General features: G+C 43.8%; 1 protein-coding gene across 3 annotated transcripts in view; it reads left to right on the top strand.

Moving 5' to 3' along the window:
* The window catches only part of TEX26 (testis expressed 26), a 90541-nt gene extending 76145 nt beyond the window's left edge, over nt 1-14396 (top strand). For 2 of the 3 annotated variants that reach the window (XR_001708636.3, XR_001708635.3), the window contains exons 7-8: nt 12650-12716; nt 14309-14396. The gene's annotated coding sequence lies outside the window, so the exon portion shown is untranslated. Of the gene's footprint in view, nt 1-7036; nt 7121-12649; nt 12717-14308 lie in introns of those variants that run through there. The other variant, XM_016925126.4, reaches the window with a different exon arrangement.
* The last annotated feature ends 5778 nt before the right edge of the window (nt 14397-20174 follow it).

Here is a 20174-nt window from a genome sequence, read left to right on the forward strand (position 1 = left end):
AGTCAGATTTAGTTGACACTACTTAGAATTAGATCTTTAAAGCTGGAAAGAACCTGGTCAAATTTCCTTCCATTAAAGATAAAGAAACAGACCTGGAGGCCTGATGTCACTTCAGTTCAATTCAACAGGTGTTTTCTGAGCACCTACTGTGTGCCAGACACCAGCCTGACATAAGAGAAGCAATGAGTGATATGATACGGCACTTGGCCTCCGTCTTCCCACCCTCACACGGTCAGGCGGGGCAGACGCAGGACTGCATTCTTGCTTCTGCAGGCAGGTGCACTAAGAGTGGGCAGACAGACCACCAGTAGGGCCAGTGTTGGAAATGATTCTTCAATTTGCTAGAACTGTGAAGAATGACTCATACAGCACTCCCAGAAGGGTACCGTCATTGTCATATCTCTGAAATCTTGGGAAATAAAGTTAGATCTCAAATGTAGGGATTAGGGACACAAACCCAGGAAGTTCATAGCTGTAAACTTCTCTCAATTCAGTTGAATTCAACAAACATTTGTTGAGTGCTTATTTGTGCCCATTACTGAGAAGGGTACCAAGAGCACAGAAAATACCTGTTGAATTGCTAACATAAGAAAGTCTTGTGGCAAAGCGTGATGTGGTTTTCAAACTGCAGCTCTCTGCCCCCTAGTGAGTCATGACATCAGCTTAGTGTATAGTAGACACAACTTAGGCATAGAGAAAAGGAAATAGAATAGAAAAAAATAAGAGCACTTTACACAAATTAAAGGCCAATAGTGTTTCACAAAATATGGTGTATATGTGTGTGTATATAATCAATAGCATGTGTGCATATATATGTTTAACAGATTCTTACTGAGGATTATGATATAAGAAAAAATTTGTAAGTCGTGATTTACAACACATACCATAGGAAGAGGTGATGCTTCAGGCTATGTGCCTGTGGTAGAACCAACTAGAATGTAAGTTAATAGACAGTGTATCAGTTATGGATTGCCAGAGTCATGCTGCATAACACATTACCACAAAACCTCAGTGGCACACAAGAGTACTCACTGGTTTTCTCAGGTGCCTGCTCATCAGCTAGAGAATTCTGTTGGCCATAGTTGGCTGGATCACACATCTGAAACCCGGCAGGCCATTGGCTGACCTAAGATGAACTTGGCTGGGAATCGGGGCACCTTGGCTTGTTCCGTGTATCTCTCCTCTTCCAGCAGACGAGCGTGGGCATGTTCTCACGGAGATCAAATGAGCGAGAGGACACACCCATTGTGCATACCTTTTAAAGCCTCTTTGGCATCATGTTTTCTAATTTTCCACTGACCAAAGTCACAAGCCAAGCTCCAAATTATATGGCAAAGAGTGTGGGCCATTTTTACAGTTTACCACAACAATGAGCAGTAAGGTTGGATTTGCTCTGATTCATCCTGTCCCCAGACTCTTGGCTTTCCCTTTTTTTTATCTTGATTTGAGCATCTGGTGCCTAGAACTCCAGAGGGTATGGCTAGAGCCTTTGTTCCCTTTGCAACCTAATAGGTGGAAAAGTTACAGATGGACAGCAAGGAGGGGCCCTCGGGAGACCCACTAGAAAGAAGATACAATACAGGACCTGGCAGGGACCTGGCATCTCCTGGCAGGGCTGGGCTGGGTGGAGGGCAGTCAGGAGAGAGGGTGTGAGGGAATCTACAGGAGGGAATTTGACAACTTGGAACATCCTTGTTCTTCCCAATTTTGTATTCAATTCAATCAACTTATTCCAGGAAGAGGATAAATTAATCCCATTTCTAATGTAGAAAAAAACAAGCCTTCTATTCCTGCCACTAATCCGTGATGTGACCTTAGACAAGATACTTCTCTGCGTCTCAGTTTCCCCACTGTAAAGGAATGGGGATGACTCTATGGGTTGGATGGTGCCTTCCAGCTTCGTCTTCTCTGCCTTCCTCCAATGCCTTGCTCATGGTACAGATGCATTGCTTAAGGCCCACTCCACCCTCCAGTGCTCAGGACACAGAGCTAATCCATCCTAACCTTCCCTATTAGGGTGGCCATTGCCTCAATAGCCTTCTCAACATCACCCTCCACTGCTATAGCTGACCAGTGTACACAGGCAAGATGAGCTCTGCCATGCTTATTTGGTAAAGCTGGAGGAAGCAACTCTCTTTATTTCTAAGCCACTAAGAGGCCATGGAATATACCCGAGCAGCTGGAAAAGCAGCAATGTACTCATTTCAGATTAATTTAGAGAAGCGAGCTGGAAAATGCTTGGGCCGTGCCTTGCAACAAATTTGGATCCTCTTAAAAGCTCACATAAGCTGTGATATCCTGATGGTAGGAAGTCTTTAATACTCACTGGGGGAAGGGAAAGGATCTGACTCTTTAAAGGTCACCGTTACTTTTAACTATTTTAAAAGAATAATAAAGGAAGAACACCTTCAAGTAAAGGCATTTAAGGTTCATTTCTAAGGGACCAGCAACTTGGGTTAGAACAATTTACACTAATTTTACACTGGATGAGAAGAGAGGTGAAAGGGGACAATAGAGGCCGGCAAGTCCACACTGCTCCCCCTCTGCTCATCCATCTGTGCTGTCCCTGGAGGTAGCTGGGGACCTCAAGCAGAGTCTGGAGAAGGGGGCTTGAGTAACCAGTGAGCAGCGTGGCTCTTCTGTGCTGGGATCCTGGTTCCAGCACTTACTAGCTGTGGGAAGCCTGGCAAGTTCATCAACCTTTCTGTGCCTCAGTTTCCTGATCTATAAAATGGAGACAATAATTATATCTCTCCTACAGAGTTGATGAGAGGATTAACACAAACGTGCATGTAAAAGACTCAGTGCTTGGCACATAATAACCTCAACAGAGGCTAGATATTAGTGACAGTGCTGTCAAGCCTGCATTCATTATTTTAAAATTAAAGTACTTTTCTAATTTTTGGCTCCTAACATGGCTAAAAAGACAACCCGCTTTCAAGTTTCAGCTTGTGTTGGGTTTGAAAGTTCCCAGCACAATCGCCCCCACCATTTTTTCCCTCCTTTCCTTGCTTAAGCAATATCTGGTCTCCATTTTTACACAAGTGGTTTAACAATCTAGATTCACTGACGAGCTCCCCTTAGCTTTCCCTCCTTTCCTCTTCATCTGGACAAGCTGCTGGGGAATCCTCTGAATTTCAACCCCGGGGAAGCCCCAAACCTTCTGGAGTCACTTTCTCTTTTAGAATCTTAAGACCATTGATTATATCTGTCTATTTTCTGAAGCTGTAGAGACAGCCATTCAAGAAACAGAATTTCAAAAGGATACTATATTTGATGAATTAGTCAATTCCCTTGTGGTAGACGTGAAATTATCCCTAAACCACCCCAACAGAGGAGACTCTTAACAGTGAGAGGCAAGGAGATGCTGGGTTGTAACAATAGGAGAGCTCATTTGCAATGCAAATGAGCAACCAGCAGGCAAATGAACCCTTATGGGAAAACCACTCTAATCATAAAACCTACTTGCTTTGGGGAAACTGCAATGTAAGGACAAGCAGAATCATAGCTCCGTGAATTCCCTGTAATATAGGATATTAGGGAATTATCCAGGTAGTTTTCTATGAAATTGTGCTTGAATGAAACAAAATGCATTGCTGGGCAGTAGATAATATCTTTAAAAATTGAATCTACAATTGCAGACTAAATTATTTATGGTTGTCACTATAGCTGTGATAGTTTGGATATGAAATAGTCAGGCTTTTCCCTCTGTTTTTATTTGTAGGAAAACAAGTCATTCAAGCTTTTTAGTGATACAATGTGACTTGCTGTCGATGGCAGTTACGAATTTCCAAGCCCTGCCAAGCACAGGAGTACCCAGAAGGGACATATGTTTTCTCTGCTTTGTGTTCCAAATTTGCCTTAAAAACATGCAATTATGTGAAGGCCTGATTTATATTTTCAAGGAAAAGCACAATAATGGCCCTGTTTTCTAGCTGTGTTTCTCCAAAACGTATTTATATTGCTGTCTTTAAAAAAGAAGTTGGCTAATGATCACTGGATTTTTGCTTTCCTTCGTGACATATGAAAATTTGATGGGGTCTGTGAGATTTAAGAACTGTTTTCTTAAGTGCAAAGGAAATTTAGTTAACATAGTGTGTGCCAAGAGCCTGACAAATCTTCTGTAGTTACCTTTCATCCATTTCCTTATTTTTGTGGAGGGTGGGAGAAGGGAGGCAGGAAGTGAGAGAAGATGTGGCCAGAGGCAGTGATGGTAGCGTGACCCCAGAGGACAGACAGCAAACCTCAGCCGGCTCCTAAGGCATGACAGGTGTGGGTGTGTCATGCTTGTTGGTGGAGGTGGGGTGAGGTGGGATATTTGTTGCGGATGGCTCTGAGGAGAAGTTGTGAAGGGAAAAAGGCTTTTTGGTTGCATTTTATGCTTAAATGAAAATTACTGTAAAACCCTTTATAAATTATATAATCACACTCCCTTTAGATTTCATGCCCTTCATTGCTATTATTAATGATGGCTTTCACTCCACTGTCTCAGCAGCATTTCCAGGAAATTTATTGAGACAAGATGAGTTAGTCTCTTTCTGGATTGGGGAGCCCCCTCCTGGGAGGTAGGGCAATTTTTGTTGTTGTTGTTTTTTCTTTTTCAGTGATGAAAGTAGAGAAAGGCAAAAGGCCAATTCCACATAAAATGCTAGTTAGTGGACAGGCAATCCATCGCAGTAAAAAATTTCAGGAAGTATTGAAGCTAAGACGAAAAAATATTCAGGTACAGTGGAAAAAATGAAAGTTTGTGGTAGAGATAACATATAGGCAATATATTTTGATTCCTTTGTACAAATCTGCAAAACAAATGTGTTTTATGTAACTTATGGACTAATAAAGTATTTATATCTGATATTTAGAATTGTAAGGGCTCAGAAAAATACAATGTGAAAAACTGTGACAGTAGCATGTCTTTCCTATAATTTTCCAACCTTAAGAGAAATAATTTTCAAATCCTTAAAAGTTGTTTCACCTTCTGGATTTCACATCTAGAACTCAGGAGAAATCGTATAGGTGTTCTTAGAGACAGGATCTTTTTATTTTTATATTTATTTTTATTTATTTATTTATTTTGAGATGGCGTCTCACTCTTTCACCCAGGCTAGAGTGCAGTGGCGCAATCTCGGCTCACTGCAAGCTCCGCCTCCTGGGTTCACGCCATTCTCCTGCCTCAGCCTCCTAAGTAGCTGGGACTGCAGGTGCCTGCCACCATGCCCGGCTAATTTTTTGAATTTTTAGTAGAGGTGGGGTTTCACCATGTTAGCCAGGATGGTCTCGATCTCCTGACCTCATGATCTGGCCTCCTCTGCCTCCCAAAGTGCTGGTCGTGAGCCACCGCGCCCAGCCAAGACAGGATCTTTTTATTAAAGCTTAGACCCAAGTATGTTTTTCTCATGTGTTGTGTGTGAGCCTGGTAAACTCTCATCTGCTTTTTTGGATCCTAGAGAAGGCTTTGGCCAAAGAACACTTTGAATTAACTCAGTGGTAATGTCTTTTGTCTGATAAGGGAAATGGCTCTCAGTTTGATGAAATATCTTTTGCATGTATTTAAATACTGGTAAGATATTTCTCCCAGTTAACTTCTGAAATTACTTCCTGGGTTCCGTTCTTGCCAGAAGAGCCCTACAAAGAATTTTCAAGTAGAAACTTCAGGCTACATGTGTCTCCACTCTAGACCTGGGTCCTTGGTTTTGTTCCCCGATGAAAAGTAATTGTGAGACCATTCAAGTCACAATCTGAAAGATGCTTTAATTTTATAAAATGGCAGATCTCCCAGTAGCTTTGGTGTCAGTCTGAGTTTTACAGGAGGGGCCACCACCTTGGAGACTGGTACACAGAGATTTCAGGAGATGATCCTATTGGAAGAAAAGCCAATTTCCTCCTTTGCTGTTTGCCTCAGGCCTCATGAGACAGTGTAAGAACATCAGAGCCTGACTTGGCTGTACTCACTGGTGATAGGTTATTCATTCTAAGCCAGATGTTTGGGGATTTTCATTTATAAAAGGCAAATTGGTGAGACAGTAGCTAAGAGACTGAAGGTGAGGAGGAGGTATTCTCTGGTGATCCGTTTATTGACTAAAAGAGATCCAGTTTCACTAACACCAGAGTTCCTCCATCCAATGGCCACAGCTTGAGAAAATTTACCCCAGAAAAAGAGGTGGCAGGTCAGTTCCCCCAAGGCCTCCTCCTGGCTCAGCCTGGGTGAGAGATGGGCTGGAGAGCAGAGGATGTGGCACAGGCAGCTCTAACACACAGGACCCCTGACAGGGGACAGAGTCTTTGGAATCTGACACAGTAAAATATTTGTAGACTGCCTTTTCTCATTCAGTCTAGTTCCTGATCCTTTTTTTGAGGGGGTGCAGAAGCTTCCTCTTTTCTCTCTCAAGTCAAAGCCTATCCTATCCTCCCTCTCCTCCCACTACCTCTCTACCTCCTCCTTCCTTCCACCCAGTAAAGCCAACCCTACCCTAGAATTTGGGGTTGTGGAATCAATTGAATTGGCATAGAGACTCACAACAGTGAGGGCTGGAATATCCAAATTACCTGGAGGCTCAGCTTTTCTCACTGGACTCATAAAGAGAGAAATTATGGGTTTCCAGAAATTGTATTTTATAGATATTACTATTAGCATTATACATTTTTAATTTATGTTCTTTTTGTTTTGATAAGATAATATCAAATGACCCTTGAAGAGTTACAAAGCTTAAATGCACCCTTTCAGGTAGGAATTGGCCAGGTGAACTTTCAAAATATTCATCTGGGTAATTTGATTTTCTTTTTGAAGATTGATTTTTCAGTGAAAATCCTTTTAATTCTATAAAACAGCAATGAAGATTAAATTCTTTTTAAATTGTCACTTCTTAATGGAATTAGAAACAAATTGTGAATGCATCAGAGAAATGAACAAAAGAGATACATGTTAGAAATTGACAGAGTTTAGGTAAGCCTAATTAGACATTCAATTCTTTGGACTTTGGCTCCTAGACTAAAGAAAATGCAGCTATGTTCATAGCTAATTATTCTTTTTTGCTTTCAGGAGTGTGAAAAGAGAGGAAGACAGCTGCTGGATCTGGAAACTTTCAAATGCATAATGAAACAGAGTATGAGGTCACAGAATAAAGTAAATGGGTTTTATAAACATTGGATCATTGAAACCACAGTTAAAACTTTAACCATATGAACCAATTAGGCCAGATGATCTATCTGTAAGATCATTCTCAGCTCTGAACTGTAATTTCTACTTAAAACCCATCTGATTTACTGAACAGTTTACATGGTAAAATATATTTAAATTACTTAGTACACTAGACCAACAAGATATTTAAAGACTTATGTTAAAAACGAGAAAAGGCCGGGTGTGGTGGCTCACGCCTGTAATCCCAGCACTTTGGGAGGCCAAGGCTGGCAGATAATTTGAGGTCAGGAATTCAAGACCAGCCTGACCAACATGGAGAAACCCTGTTTCTACTAAAAATACAAAATTAGCTGGGCATGGTGGCCCATGCCTGTAATTCCAGCTATTCAGGAGGCTGAGACAGGAGAATCGCTTGAACCTGGGAGGCAGAGGTTGCAGTGAGCCGAGATCGAGCCATTGCACTCCAGCCTGGGCAACAAGAGCGAAACTCCATCTCAAAAAAAAAAAAAAAAAAAAAAAAGGAGAAAGACTTTTATTACATCACTGGTTTTATATGTATTTTTGTCCGGAGAGGTTGGGCATTTCCCTTACCTCCATCTGCTGGAATTAGGTATTTTAAACTTTTTCTCTGCCACCTTGGTTAGCCTAGAATATGAAATCTTAATGAATAAGGTTGCACTCATATCATAAAATAAAATATATATTATAAAGGAACAAGCTGTTTAAGCTCTATTTGTTAAGGTTTCATGATTATGTCTGAAATTATAGGAAAAAAGTATTCAAGGTAAAGCTCTATGATCTTGTTCCTGGAGTTTGAACAAAAACACACTCTTGTCAGACTGTAGGCTGTTGAAGTCCCCAGGTGCCCTTTTCAAGGGCAGAGCCCCAGATTCCATGGCTACAGTGGGAGTTTAGGTGTGCTTAGCATTTCACTTGCTGTGGGAAAAGGAATGTTAAATAACACATATTTTTTAAAAGTGTCCCTTTCTGTCTTAGTCTTTTTGGGCTGCTATAACAAAACACCTTAGACTTGGTGGCTTATAAACAATAAAAATTTGTTTCTTACAGTTCTGGAGGCTGCAAAGTCCAAGATGAAGGCAGATTCACTGCCTGGTGAGGGCCTGCTTCCTCGATCCTGGACAGCACCGTCTCACAGTGTGCTCACGTGGTGAGGGCTGAGGGGTCTCTCTGGGGCCTCTTTTTATAAGGCCACTAATCTCATTCATGAGGGATCTGCCCTCGTGACCTAATCACCTCCCAAAGGCCCCACCTCCCAATACCATCATATTGGGAGGTAGGATTCCAACATATGAATTTTGGGAGAACACAAACATTCAGACCACAGCACCTTCATTTGTGTGAAACGAAACAAACTTCCTGTTAGGAAGAGAGAGGAGCGTCTTATTTAAATGGATAAATTATTCAGTGTTTTAGCAATATCCCAGATATTTTAAACCAAAATAGTGTCATTACCTACAATTTTAGAATGCTTGCCTGCCTGCCTGGTCATCTACCCACTCCTTTATTCCTTCCTTCCTACCTTCCTCCCCTTCTTTCCTTCCTTCCTTCCTTCCTTCCTTCCTTCCCTCCCTCCTTCCTTCCTTCCTTCCCTCCTTCTTTCAATACATATTTACTGTGGGAGGCTTTGTCTTAGCCCCCATGGTGCAGTCAGTCAAGTCATGGTCTGTGTCCTGGGGAAGATCAGCGCTGCAGTAGAATTAAGCCTGGGTGCAGTGGCAGCACCCAACCCAGACCAAGGAGTAAGGGAGCCTCCTGCAAGGTGAACCTTGGGCTGAGTTTTGAGGGATGAAGGGAATCACTCCATAAAGGAGGGAGAGAGAGGCAAAGGCTCCTAGGCAGAGGGAACAGCATGTGCAAAAGCACAGAGGCAAGAGTCAGCATGCTGCCTGTTCCACACATCCAGCGGAGCATATGCGAGGAGAGGCGGTGGGGGTCCAGGACAGATATCACATTATCTGGGGCCATTTTTGCTCAGCAAAATGTTACCCAGTACATCACTGAGGAGCCATGAGACCATTTCTCTGTTCACTTATGTATCAAACAGTCATTGACTGCCAACTATGTGTCCACGTTGCTTTAGGATCTTTATATATTTTATTTCATCAGTCTCCAGAATATCAACAGCCCCCTCAAAAGGATTCTTACCCCTATTTCATAGCTGAAAAGAATGAGGTTTAAAGAATCTGAGTAACTTGCTTGAAACCCCTCAGCTACTAAGGAATAGATTTGGGATTGAAACTCTAGTCTCTCTCTAAAGCTCATTATATCAGTTAGGATTGGCTTTAACTACAGGTGACAGAATATGCATAACCTCAAAGGCCTAAGTGACGCAGAAGCTTTTTCCTCTCTCATGTAGGAAGTCGGGGGTCAAGTAGCTTCATAAAATTTTCAGGGACCAGACCCCTTCTACTCTGTGGTTCTGCCATCCTCAGCCTGTGTGTTCCTCCTCATGGCCCAAGGTGGCTGCTCAGGCTCCAGCCAACATGCTCTCATTCCAGCCAGCAGGAAGGGAGGCGTGTCAAGAAAAGATTCACCCTTTCCTTTTAAAGACAACTCCAAGAAGCTGCCCATGACACCTGCATTTGCAACTTTTTATTCAGAAATTAATCATATGTCCTATCTAGCTGCAAATGAAGCCGGCAAATATGGTCTTTGCTCATTTCTTTTCCACTATTCTAGGGTTTTGTATTCTAGTACCTGCTAAGAACCAGAAAGTATCTCCTTTGCTCTTTCTATGCAATACTGACTTACTTCATTACAATTCAGTGCCAAGAAGGGGAAGGAGTGCTAAAGCATACATTCAGGCAGGGCACGATGTGTAGGATATTTCAGATGTAGGTAGCATCTAGAGGAACAGTGGTCTCAGCCCAGAAGCATACCAAACCCTTTGGCTTCCTTGCGAAGCCAAGAGGGTGTCCTAACTTTCCTAGAAATACTGTACTTAGATGCTCCTCCTTTAAAACTGGTAGTGGTCTGCAGTTACCCATATAGAACTTATCGTTTTCCATTACATGGTTGGTTTGCTTGTCTGTGACCTTGCTAGATACTGAATGTCACAAAAGCACATCTTTCAGCTCTGAAGCCTCAGCATCTGACACAGTGTTTGACCTACCATTGGTGCTCAGTCTAAGTGTCTCCAGTGACTGAATCACTGTGTGGAGGCAGAGTTCAGTGTCCCTGAGTGTCTCACTGAGAATCGTGCCCTTGCATGCAGAAGCACATGCTCCTCCTCAGCTCTAGGCTGGAAGGAGGAGGCTGGGTCTCTCTGGGCACAGCCCACAGTGCTGCAGGGCCAACAAGAGCCCATCTGATGGCCCACAGCCTCACCATGCAGCTTACAACACCGCATGGCCCTTCCCTGCTGCCATCCTGTCTGGAACCTCAGAGTGCCCAGGGGTACACACAGCTCCCTGAGGCTTGGCTCCACAGTCACAGAGGTGGTCTCAGGGGCAGCCTGAGCCCAGTATGTAAATGCTACTCCTCCTGGGCTTTTCCGCTTTCCATTCCATCTCTGACCCTAGGCTCTTGTTGAAGCCATACCTCTGGGCGTTTTGGTTTGTTTGTACATTTATTCCAAAAATCTGCGTTAAATATTGTGTGCATTGTATTGTCTAGTGGCCACGGTGAAGTTTGGCACCGTCAGCCCACCCCAGGAATGTGACGTGTCTCCACTGGAGCATGACTTAGAAGGAACTGGTGCTGAGCTTGGTTGCACAGCCAGGATCTTTCTTCATGACCCCTACACTGGCCCTGAGTGTTAGACTCACCTCCACGCAATGCCCTGGTGTGTTGGATACCAGGCATCACCTCATCTTCTCCATTTCACTGTATTACTGCTCAAAGGCAGACACCCTGGGATATATGAGAAAACCAACACCTGACTTCCCAACACAGACATGTAATACAACCAGCTCTGGTGAAGCTGCCTTCTACATATGTTCATGAAATTATAGATCTTGGGGCTTGAAAGGACCTTAGAGTTGTTTTAATGTTTAACCCCATTCAGTTCTCAAATTCTCTTCTCCGCTAAGCCATGAGCCAGCATGTGCTTGAATGCGTTCAGGTAAAAAGAACTCAATACCTTATAGGGCAGCCCATTTCAAGGTTGGAAAGCTCTGACCTTAGATATTTTTTCTCCTCTATGAGCTGAAATTAGTCTTTATTGATATTCTACCCTGTAGCCCAATTTCTATACTTTTCAGCCACTGTATTAGTTATTCATTGCTCCACAATAAATTATCAAAAATTTAGTAGCTTAAAACAATATACTTTTTTTTTTTGAGACAGAGTTTTGCTCTTGTTGCCCAAGTTGGAATGCAATGGTGCAATCTCAGCTCGCTGTAACCTCCGCCTCCCTGATTCAAGCAATTCTCCTGCCTCAGCCTCCCAAGTAGCTGGGATTACAGGCATGTGCCACCACGCCCAGCTAATTTTTTGTATTTAGTAGAGATGAGGTTTCACCATGTTGGTCAGGCTGGTCTTGAACTCCTGACCTCAAGTGATCCAACCACCTCGTGTCTCATTGTGTTTGTAAGTGAGGAATCCAGGAATGGCCTAGCTGTGTCCTCAGAGGGGAGACCCTCAGCTGGGTTTCACTAGGTTGGGGGCCTCATTTGAAAGCTTGCCTGGGGAAGGATCTGCTTTGAAGCTCATGTGACTGTTGCCAGGATTCAGTTCCTTGCAGGTTGTTGGACTAATGGTCTCAATTCCTTGCTGGCTGTTGGCCAGGGGCTGCCCTTAGTTCCTGGCCACATGGTCTTCATTATAGGGCAACTAACAGTATGGCAGCCAGCTTCATTACAGCCAGCAAGGCAGCGAGTCTGCTGGCAAGACAAACTATGATCTCATGTAATGTCATCACAGAAGTGACATCCCCTCAAAGTTGAGGTGTTCTATTGGCTCCAAGAAAGTTACTCAGAGCATGAGAATAATATAGGCCATGAACATCAGGAGGCAGGGATCACTGGGTTCATCTAATAGTCTGCCTGTATAGCCGCCCAGAAAAAAATATCTCTCTCCTACAGAATGATCCTGCTAATACTTGAAAATAATTCTCATGACTTACACGTCTTTTTGTCTCAGTTTACACCCAAGTGAGTATCCTCCCCATCCTTGTCCTTTGAACTTGGTTTGCTGTTTAACTCGAAATGAGGCGCCTAAAGAGAGACTAGTGTTTGGTCAGGAACGGACCAGGGCAGAGGGGGAATTCCTGGGAGCATGAACACTGCGGAACACAGAGCTTCTTCTGCGAATTAGGGCTTGATTTAAAAAATAAAAGGTCTAGAAGCCCAGGTCTCCCACTGGAGAAGGGCTTTGGCGTCTGCACTGAATTTCAATTAACCATCCTATTAATGTTTTGGAGTTCCAGAGATCTTTGAGTATTACGCATTTTTGAATGTGAAATTTATATGAAGATTTCCTCCTCCTTCTACACCCCTTTCCCCAGTAATCTAGTAATTTCTATAAACAGATTTTTTTTCTCTCTCTCTCTAGAGTATTAAACAAATAGAACAACTGTTCATGAAAACAGACTGTGAAGCACTGGGCAGAATTCAGTGGGGTAAGTTGGGTTTTTTGTGAATCAGATTTGGAGTTCTAGGGAATTTGCATAATGTATTTATTTCCCAGCCCACTCCTTTCTGGAGAACTCTTCGCCCCTCATTTCCTTTGGCCAACCTGAAGTTGAACCAAGGGGACATGCTTGCTCACAATCTTCAAATTCTTGCCATGTCTGGCTATACTTGGAGTAGTTCAACTAGGAATTTCAGTAATGACGGCCAGTTCTTAGAAGGATATCCTAAAACTAAGGATTGAAGTATGCATCCACAACTTCACCCAAAGCAAGAGCACACCAGTGTGCAAGAAATGCCATGGGCAGCGGCACCTGCTGATAATCAGATGAGTGTTTGGAACAGGGATGCCACAGAATAAATTTTCAGCAAATATCATCATCATCATTATTAATACTTCCAAATTTGGGATGTATAATAATGAGAGGCTAAGAAGGCTGCTTTTAACATTCTTCATTGTCGTGTCCATCAGTGTACTTCCATTGTCCTAGAATGAATTAAGTTTTAAAATGACAAGTTGAGCAGTAAGACACCTCTCTATTCACGCCGGGCATCCTGGCTCACGCCTGTAATTTCAACACTTTGGGAGGTCGAAGTGGGCAGAACACTTGAGATCAGGAGTTCAAGACCAGCCTGGCCAATGTGGTGAAACCACATCTCTGCCAAAAATACAAAAATTAGCTGAGCATTTTGGCATGTGCCTGCAGTCCCAGCTACTCCAGAGGCTGAGGCAGGAGAATTGCTTGAATCCAGGAGGCAGAGGTTGCAGGGAGCAGAGATCACGCCACTGCACTCCAGCCTGGGCAACAGAGCAAGACTCCATCAAAAAAAACAAAAAAGCAAAAAAACAAAAAAACAAAAACACCTCTCTATTCAGACTTTTGGCCAATTCCCCCACCAAATTAAATACAAGTGGTCTCATTGTCATCTGATTTGAAAAGGAACATTCAGGATTCCAGGGAAAAGAAGGAAAGCTTCGAATGAAGTAGGGTTTGGGGGAAAGTGGAGAGAAAATGTAGATTTCCCAAGCCCCAAATATCCCCGACCCCTTCACTCTGACCACAGAGTTTTTTTCTGCAGGTGTACTGCTAAGATTCGAAATGAGGCACACATCCTGGTGGGTAGGACTGCGGAGTTGTCACACCCATGGGGACTCATGTCTCTGGCCAGCCACTTACTAGTTATGATTGTAGGCAAGTTATTTAACCTCTTTAAGCTTAAGTTTCCCAATTTGTAAAATGTGGTGAACAATAGAACCTATCTCCCACAGTTATCTTGTGAATTGAGAGGAAGGTCTCTGTTGCATGGAACATGGTACAGTCTCAGTAACAACCATCATCATCATCCTCTTTAGAGAAAGAAACTGGCAGCAGAAGCCAGCCCAGCAGCTGGGTAACAGACTTCTGGGCTCAGCTCAACAGGCACACCCCAGTTATTACCCCCCAAGATTTTGGCAGCCGCGTTTATGTGCTAATAATGATATTATGTCCAAGAAAGGCATTATCCATGCCCAGATGGTAAGGAGAATTTTTGAAAGCCAGAAAGACAGAGGACGTTTCATGAATTGTCCTTTATCCTCCAGGGTGGCTTCCGCACGTATCTGCAGCTAGAGTATTTGGAGCGAGCTAATGCTTTGGCCCGACAGAAAGAGGTTTCCTTCCTGCTGCCTGCTGCGCTGCGGAGGCTGTCATATGGGGGTCCCGTGCTGCGCATTCTCTCTATGCCTGACGACACCTTAATCATGATCAGAGAAGATGGAGCTATTTATTTCTGGTCCCTGCAGCTGAAGTTGAAAAGAAGAAAGCGGGTCTTTGTATGTTATTTTCATTTGATAAGGATGCTGAGTGCTACAGTTTGATTTTATTTGCTATTTTAAACTGCTTCTTAAGTGGTGTGATTACATAAATTGTGTCCTTGAATATAATATATTCATGCTGGATTTTGCTAGTCTGTAGAATGCAAATAAAATATGATCTCTCTATGTAGTGCAAGATAAAGCTTCATTTTGCTTCTAAAATCAGATGGAATGATGAATTACATGTGATTCCATCATGTGATTTATTGTATGTCTTAATGAATGACAAATAGAAAAGAATCTTCCCTTCCTCCACCCATTAACGGTTATGTCAGTTTAGGTAGCTATGTTAGGGCTTCTCTTCAGAGAACTTACTGAATGACAGAATCAGAAATTCAAAAGACAAAAAGCACTGGGGAGGTATGCTTAGGAATGACAATGCCTGACCCATTCCAGGATACGTTCTATTTTTAAAGCCATTCTTTTTATTATCTCAACAAATATTTTAGTCTCTGTCATAGACCAGGCATTGTGCTGGGTGCTGGGGACACAGAAACCCAGTCTCTGCCCTCAGGAAATGTATAATCTATCCCAGATATTATAGCTGCCCCAAAGCCCTCGGGATGCAGAATATGCTCTCCCTAGAGACAGAAAATAAAGTTGACTCTCCAAATGTATGAAACAAATTATTTCCACTTGAAGGAGAAAATGAAGAAAATTATATGATGTTAAACATGCATACTACAGGCAAGAACGGCTTGAGACAACTGAAAATGTCTGATCATTAAAAAGGCATATGCTTGTTCATTTTCACCCTTCAACCCTTTAGGACGAGTCCACCAGCCAGAACCCCAGGTGGATGACAGATGTCATCTGCATGCTACACTGCAATAAACTGATCATTGGGACCAGGTGAGTGATGCTGCTCTTCAACCCAGAAATGAACAATCGGCCAAGAGTGGTGGCTCACGCCTGTAATCCCAGCACTTTGGGAAGCCGAGGTAGGCAAATCATTTGAGCTCAGGAGTTTGAGACCAGCCTGGGCAACATGGTGAAACCCCGTACCTACCAAAAATACAAAAAGATTACCAAATGTGGTGGTGCACACCTGTGATCCCAGTTACTTGGGGGTTGGGGGCTGAGGCAGGAGAATTCCTTGAACCCAGGAGGCAGAGGTTGCAGTGAGGCGAGACTGCGCCATTGCACTCCACCCTGGGCGACAGAGTGAGACTCCTTCTCAAATAAAAAGTAAAATAAAAAAAAGAGAAGTGAACAATCACTGTGTTACAGAATCCATTTTCATGTGTGAATTCACACAAACAGATACATGTTTGTGGTATGAAGATAAAGTTATGAGACCCTTTTCAAAAAATACTAAAACTCATGTATCAGTCGAAAGTACCACGCAAGGTTATCACTTCGGCCTATTGCAGTGATGTTGTCATTGCCCCCAACACAGACTGAGGTTTTCTTTTGGGGAATACTTCTGGGGCCAAGGTATGGGCCAGACTAGAAAAACATTAGCCTTGGTACTTTTTAGTACACCTTATTTTATATTCAACATAGTTTTCCTATTTTATTAGCCACAAAATTTTGTCTCTAGTGCTCTGAACTGATCCAAAAAATAAAATCCTCTGTAGAAAGATGATCACACTCACCGCTGAAGCACTTCAGAAGAGCGAGTCTCAGGCTGGGAAAGGAGGCCCTGAGGTTTTAATCAATGGCAACATCATGAAAACGAATATGCAGGGTTCTGGGCGCTGCTTGACTCTTCTCAGTAATGGGCCAGGTCAAAGGTGGTGTGGCTTGATGGGAAGAAGGTTTGGAAAATGTCAAATCAAGGTTGAAGCAAAAGCAATTTCTAGGCCATTGACAACTGCCCATAAAATAATAATAATAATTTTTTTAAAGAGCAATTTCAACACCGTAGGAGGATGAATTATGAGTGAGTGGGTCTAGGCTGAAAAATGAGGCTGTTTAGTGCTGGAGTCTGGGGGTCGTGGCGATGAGAAGGGAGAGTGATTGAGGTTCTCACAGCACTGCCTACCAGGACACCACGGACTCCTTGGAAGCTCAGCTTCTTGCAAGGGTTTTCTCCTCTCTACCTTGTCTCTTCCAGAAGTCACCGGTTCCCTAGGATTTAACCACTTGAATGAAAAGTTAAATACAACCTCAAACTATGTAGGCTATTAAATATAATTAATTTTAATGTTACATATCATAATGTATATATTTATTAATATATGTAAATCATTAACATGTATTTATCAAAATATAAATATAATTAACATAATAAATATTAACTATTCTAAAAGCCACAAATTTAGATTTATACATTCAGTCCAGTTTGATTCTTTAAAGTACACTCAATGACTTTATCATGTGTTTTAAACACACAGAAGTTCAGAGATTGGAGCAGGATCTTATAGAGGCTCTCTGAGCTGACAAACCAGAAGTTGAGGCAGGGTATATGCCACTGGGAGGCAGGGAACCACTTTTGAACTGCAGGACAGGTAGAAAGGAAGTGAAAAAAAGCCATTTAGCACTGAGACAAAGGCAAGGCCTGTGGACTTGAGAGTGACCTGTGTGAACAAGTCAAAGCAGTGAGTTGTTTTTCTCACACCCACAAAATTCTTCTTTTCATCAGCTCCAAGATAGACAAGTTATCATAGGAGGGAAGGGGTCCACGCTGCAGCTTAGGAAGCGGGGAATTAAGGAGGCACCAAGTGAACCCTTTAGTGTAGAGAAAGAGGCCTTCAACCCTCCACTTTGCAGAGCTAACCCTTTTCATATTATCAATATCAAACAGCAGCTCACATTCTGAGCACTTCGCAAGCCCCAGATACTGGACTGAGCCCTTTCTCCCACATCATCTCATTTAATCCTCACCACTCTCCTATAAGGCAGGGACTGTTACGATCCCATTTCACAGATGAGGGCACTGAGTGCTGAGCTGGGATCTGAATACCCCTCTGCTGGAATTCAGAGCTCAGGTGGTTGAAAATTTTGTTAGCCTCCTGATGGAGAAGGACCAGCCCCGTGGGCAGATTTAGAACCAGGCCAAAGAAGTGTTCCCAAATGGGGAGAGCTGGGAGGGAGGCCTCAAGCTCCACCCTGCTAGGTCATCATCCGGTGCCTCTGTTTTGTGGGATTTGTGGAATACAAAATATTTCTACAGAGGTGAAGTGGGAAGCTTAAAGTCTACTTCAAGTGTGCTTGATTTTTAAACAGGAACCGTGAAACCCAGCTGTAGGAGCTCTCTAATGCAGAGCCCTACTGTCAGCTTGGTGGCCTGGAAGCTGTGCCTATGGAGCTGGACTGCTGGCAAGGGAAGGCGTCTGCGGGGCCAGGAGGCCTGGTTGTGGGTGGCTTCCCCTGGACATTAGAACCTGGCCTCCTCTCTCCTGGGGCAGCTGTGTTCAATCAGTAAATGTCAGGGTTCCAGGCAGCCTGTCACAACCATGGCACAGCTCCCTCTTTGTGCCCAGCAAAGAGGGAGCTTCCTGCATCTAGCAAGGACAGGGAAACCAGGGAGGTGAAATTATTTTTAGAGTCATGCGGTTACAAATTAATTTCTGTGTTAAATGAGACTGGATTCATTTCCTGAAATTCAACTCTGATCACAGTACTCTGCTTCTTAATAGTTACCAGTTTGTTCTCCAACACAGTAATGTCCAAACCCTTCTGAGGCTCCCTTCTACCTTTCCAGCCTTTGCCTTGCTGTGCCTTGAGGCTGGGGAAGCACTAACCTAACTGAATAGGGAACTGTCAATGCGTCAAACACTGTCGCCTCCATACTGTTCCATGTGCTGCCCCTTACCCCCATGACATTTGTTGCTCAACATTTGTTGAGCACTTACTATGAGCTGATGTTATTGGACACGGAGATGCACATGCGAATAAGACCTGGTTCCCAACGAGCCATAAGTCTCATAGAGCAGGTGGTCCTGCTATAATCCTACCATTCTTTCCAGCTCACATGTCATTGTGAAGATTACCTAGAATGTCCATCATAAGCAGAAGTGAGTGTACCCAGGAGATTCCTCAGCCTTGAGCTGTGGCCACCAGTGTGCAGGTCCTTAGTCATTTGTGGGTGACACCAGCGCCTTAAAATTTACTGTCTACTCTCTGGCACCTACAAATCAACTGGTGCATGGTAGGTGCTCAGGAAACATTTGTGGATTGACCAAGTCAGAAATTCTTATTTAAGTGGACGAAGAGAAGGTCCAGGCTCATTTTGCCTTTCCTTTCCCCCTCCTCCTCCTTCTCCAGATGAGATAGAAATCTCCTTCAGCTGCTCAACAATTGCAGTGAAATAGGTCTCTCTTTCATCTCTCTCCTATCAATCATTTTGTATATTGAGAAATATAGAAAAAAGTTAATGGATTTAGAATGAAATGATTGAAAAGCAAAACTGTCCCCAAGTGGTTCTTGCAGAACAAAAGCCTAGGAGACACAAGTCAGGCTCAGCTGCCCTGCCCTGCCCTGCCCTGCCCTGGAGCACCTTTCACATAAGACAAAGAGGCCTTTTCCCCTCTGGTGTGCAGCTCCTGCCCTGTGGGACCCCGGGTTCCTCCCCAGCTCATCCAAAACCCGGATTCCCATCCAGAGGGCAGTGCCCACTCACACCCCATGACAAAGGTTGGAGGTGGTGCTGCAGCTTCCCTATGCTCTGAAGGGGCCCAGGCTCCCAGGCCCTCTGCACTTTGCATCTACCCTGTAACCACCCTCATAAGACCCCAGCATCCAGCATCAGCGGATCTGGGTTCCTCCTAGTGCAGCCCTGGGCTCTGGGGAGGGCAGGACAGAGTGGTGGACCCATGCAGGCTCCAAAGGCCGAGGGGTCTGGCTCCCTTCTCAGCCCTCTTACTCGTCTCTGGGGACCTGAGCAAGTCATGTCTTCATTCTCAACCTCAGGTGTCTCATCTGCAAAACAGAGCTTATACGACTGGCCTCACTGAGCTGTGGTTGAGATGAAATCCATGCTGTAGATAAGGCCCCTAATACAACACCCAACAGCAGGCGCTCCACACGCAGAACACCCTTTCCTTTTCTAATCCCAGCCTGCTGCGAATGGCAGGAACCATGCTTGATGGCCCCCGGGGCTTCTGTCCCCACATCTGGCCCTCAAAGCCACTTAGACCTCTTGCCTTCCAATCCTCTCCTGACTTGGGAGCCCCAGCTGCTCCGGCCTCACTCAAATCCTGTCTCACTCAGCTCTTTCCTGTCTCAGGGCCTTGGCACATGCTGTGCCTCTGTCTGAGACACTACGACAGCCTTTTCTTTCAGATCTTGATTGAAACCTCCCCTCCTCTGACCATCCTTTCCTAAACGCCTCATCTAACTATGTCCCCATGACCCTGTTCCTTTCCTTATTGCATGTAGCATAGGCCATGAGTATAGATGGTGAATTGTCTATTGGCGGTCCTGTTCACTACACAGTGGGGGCAGGAACCACATCTGCTTTCTTCCCCACTGTAAGCCTAGAGTGCAAGGCACATAATAGCTGTTAAGTATTTTCTTAAATAACTGAACAAGCAAAGGCTTAGACTATGAAGTCAAAGCTCACTTGGAGTCCCAAGAAGTTGTCTGAATGCTTTGTGCCTCAACTTCCTTGTCTGTGAAATTGGTAGAATAAAAACAGTACTTCACC

Source organism: Pan troglodytes, chromosome 14 (genome assembly GCF_028858775.2).
Source record: "Pan troglodytes isolate AG18354 chromosome 14, NHGRI_mPanTro3-v2.0_pri, whole genome shotgun sequence".
Taxonomy (NCBI): domain Eukaryota; kingdom Metazoa; phylum Chordata; class Mammalia; order Primates; family Hominidae; genus Pan; species Pan troglodytes.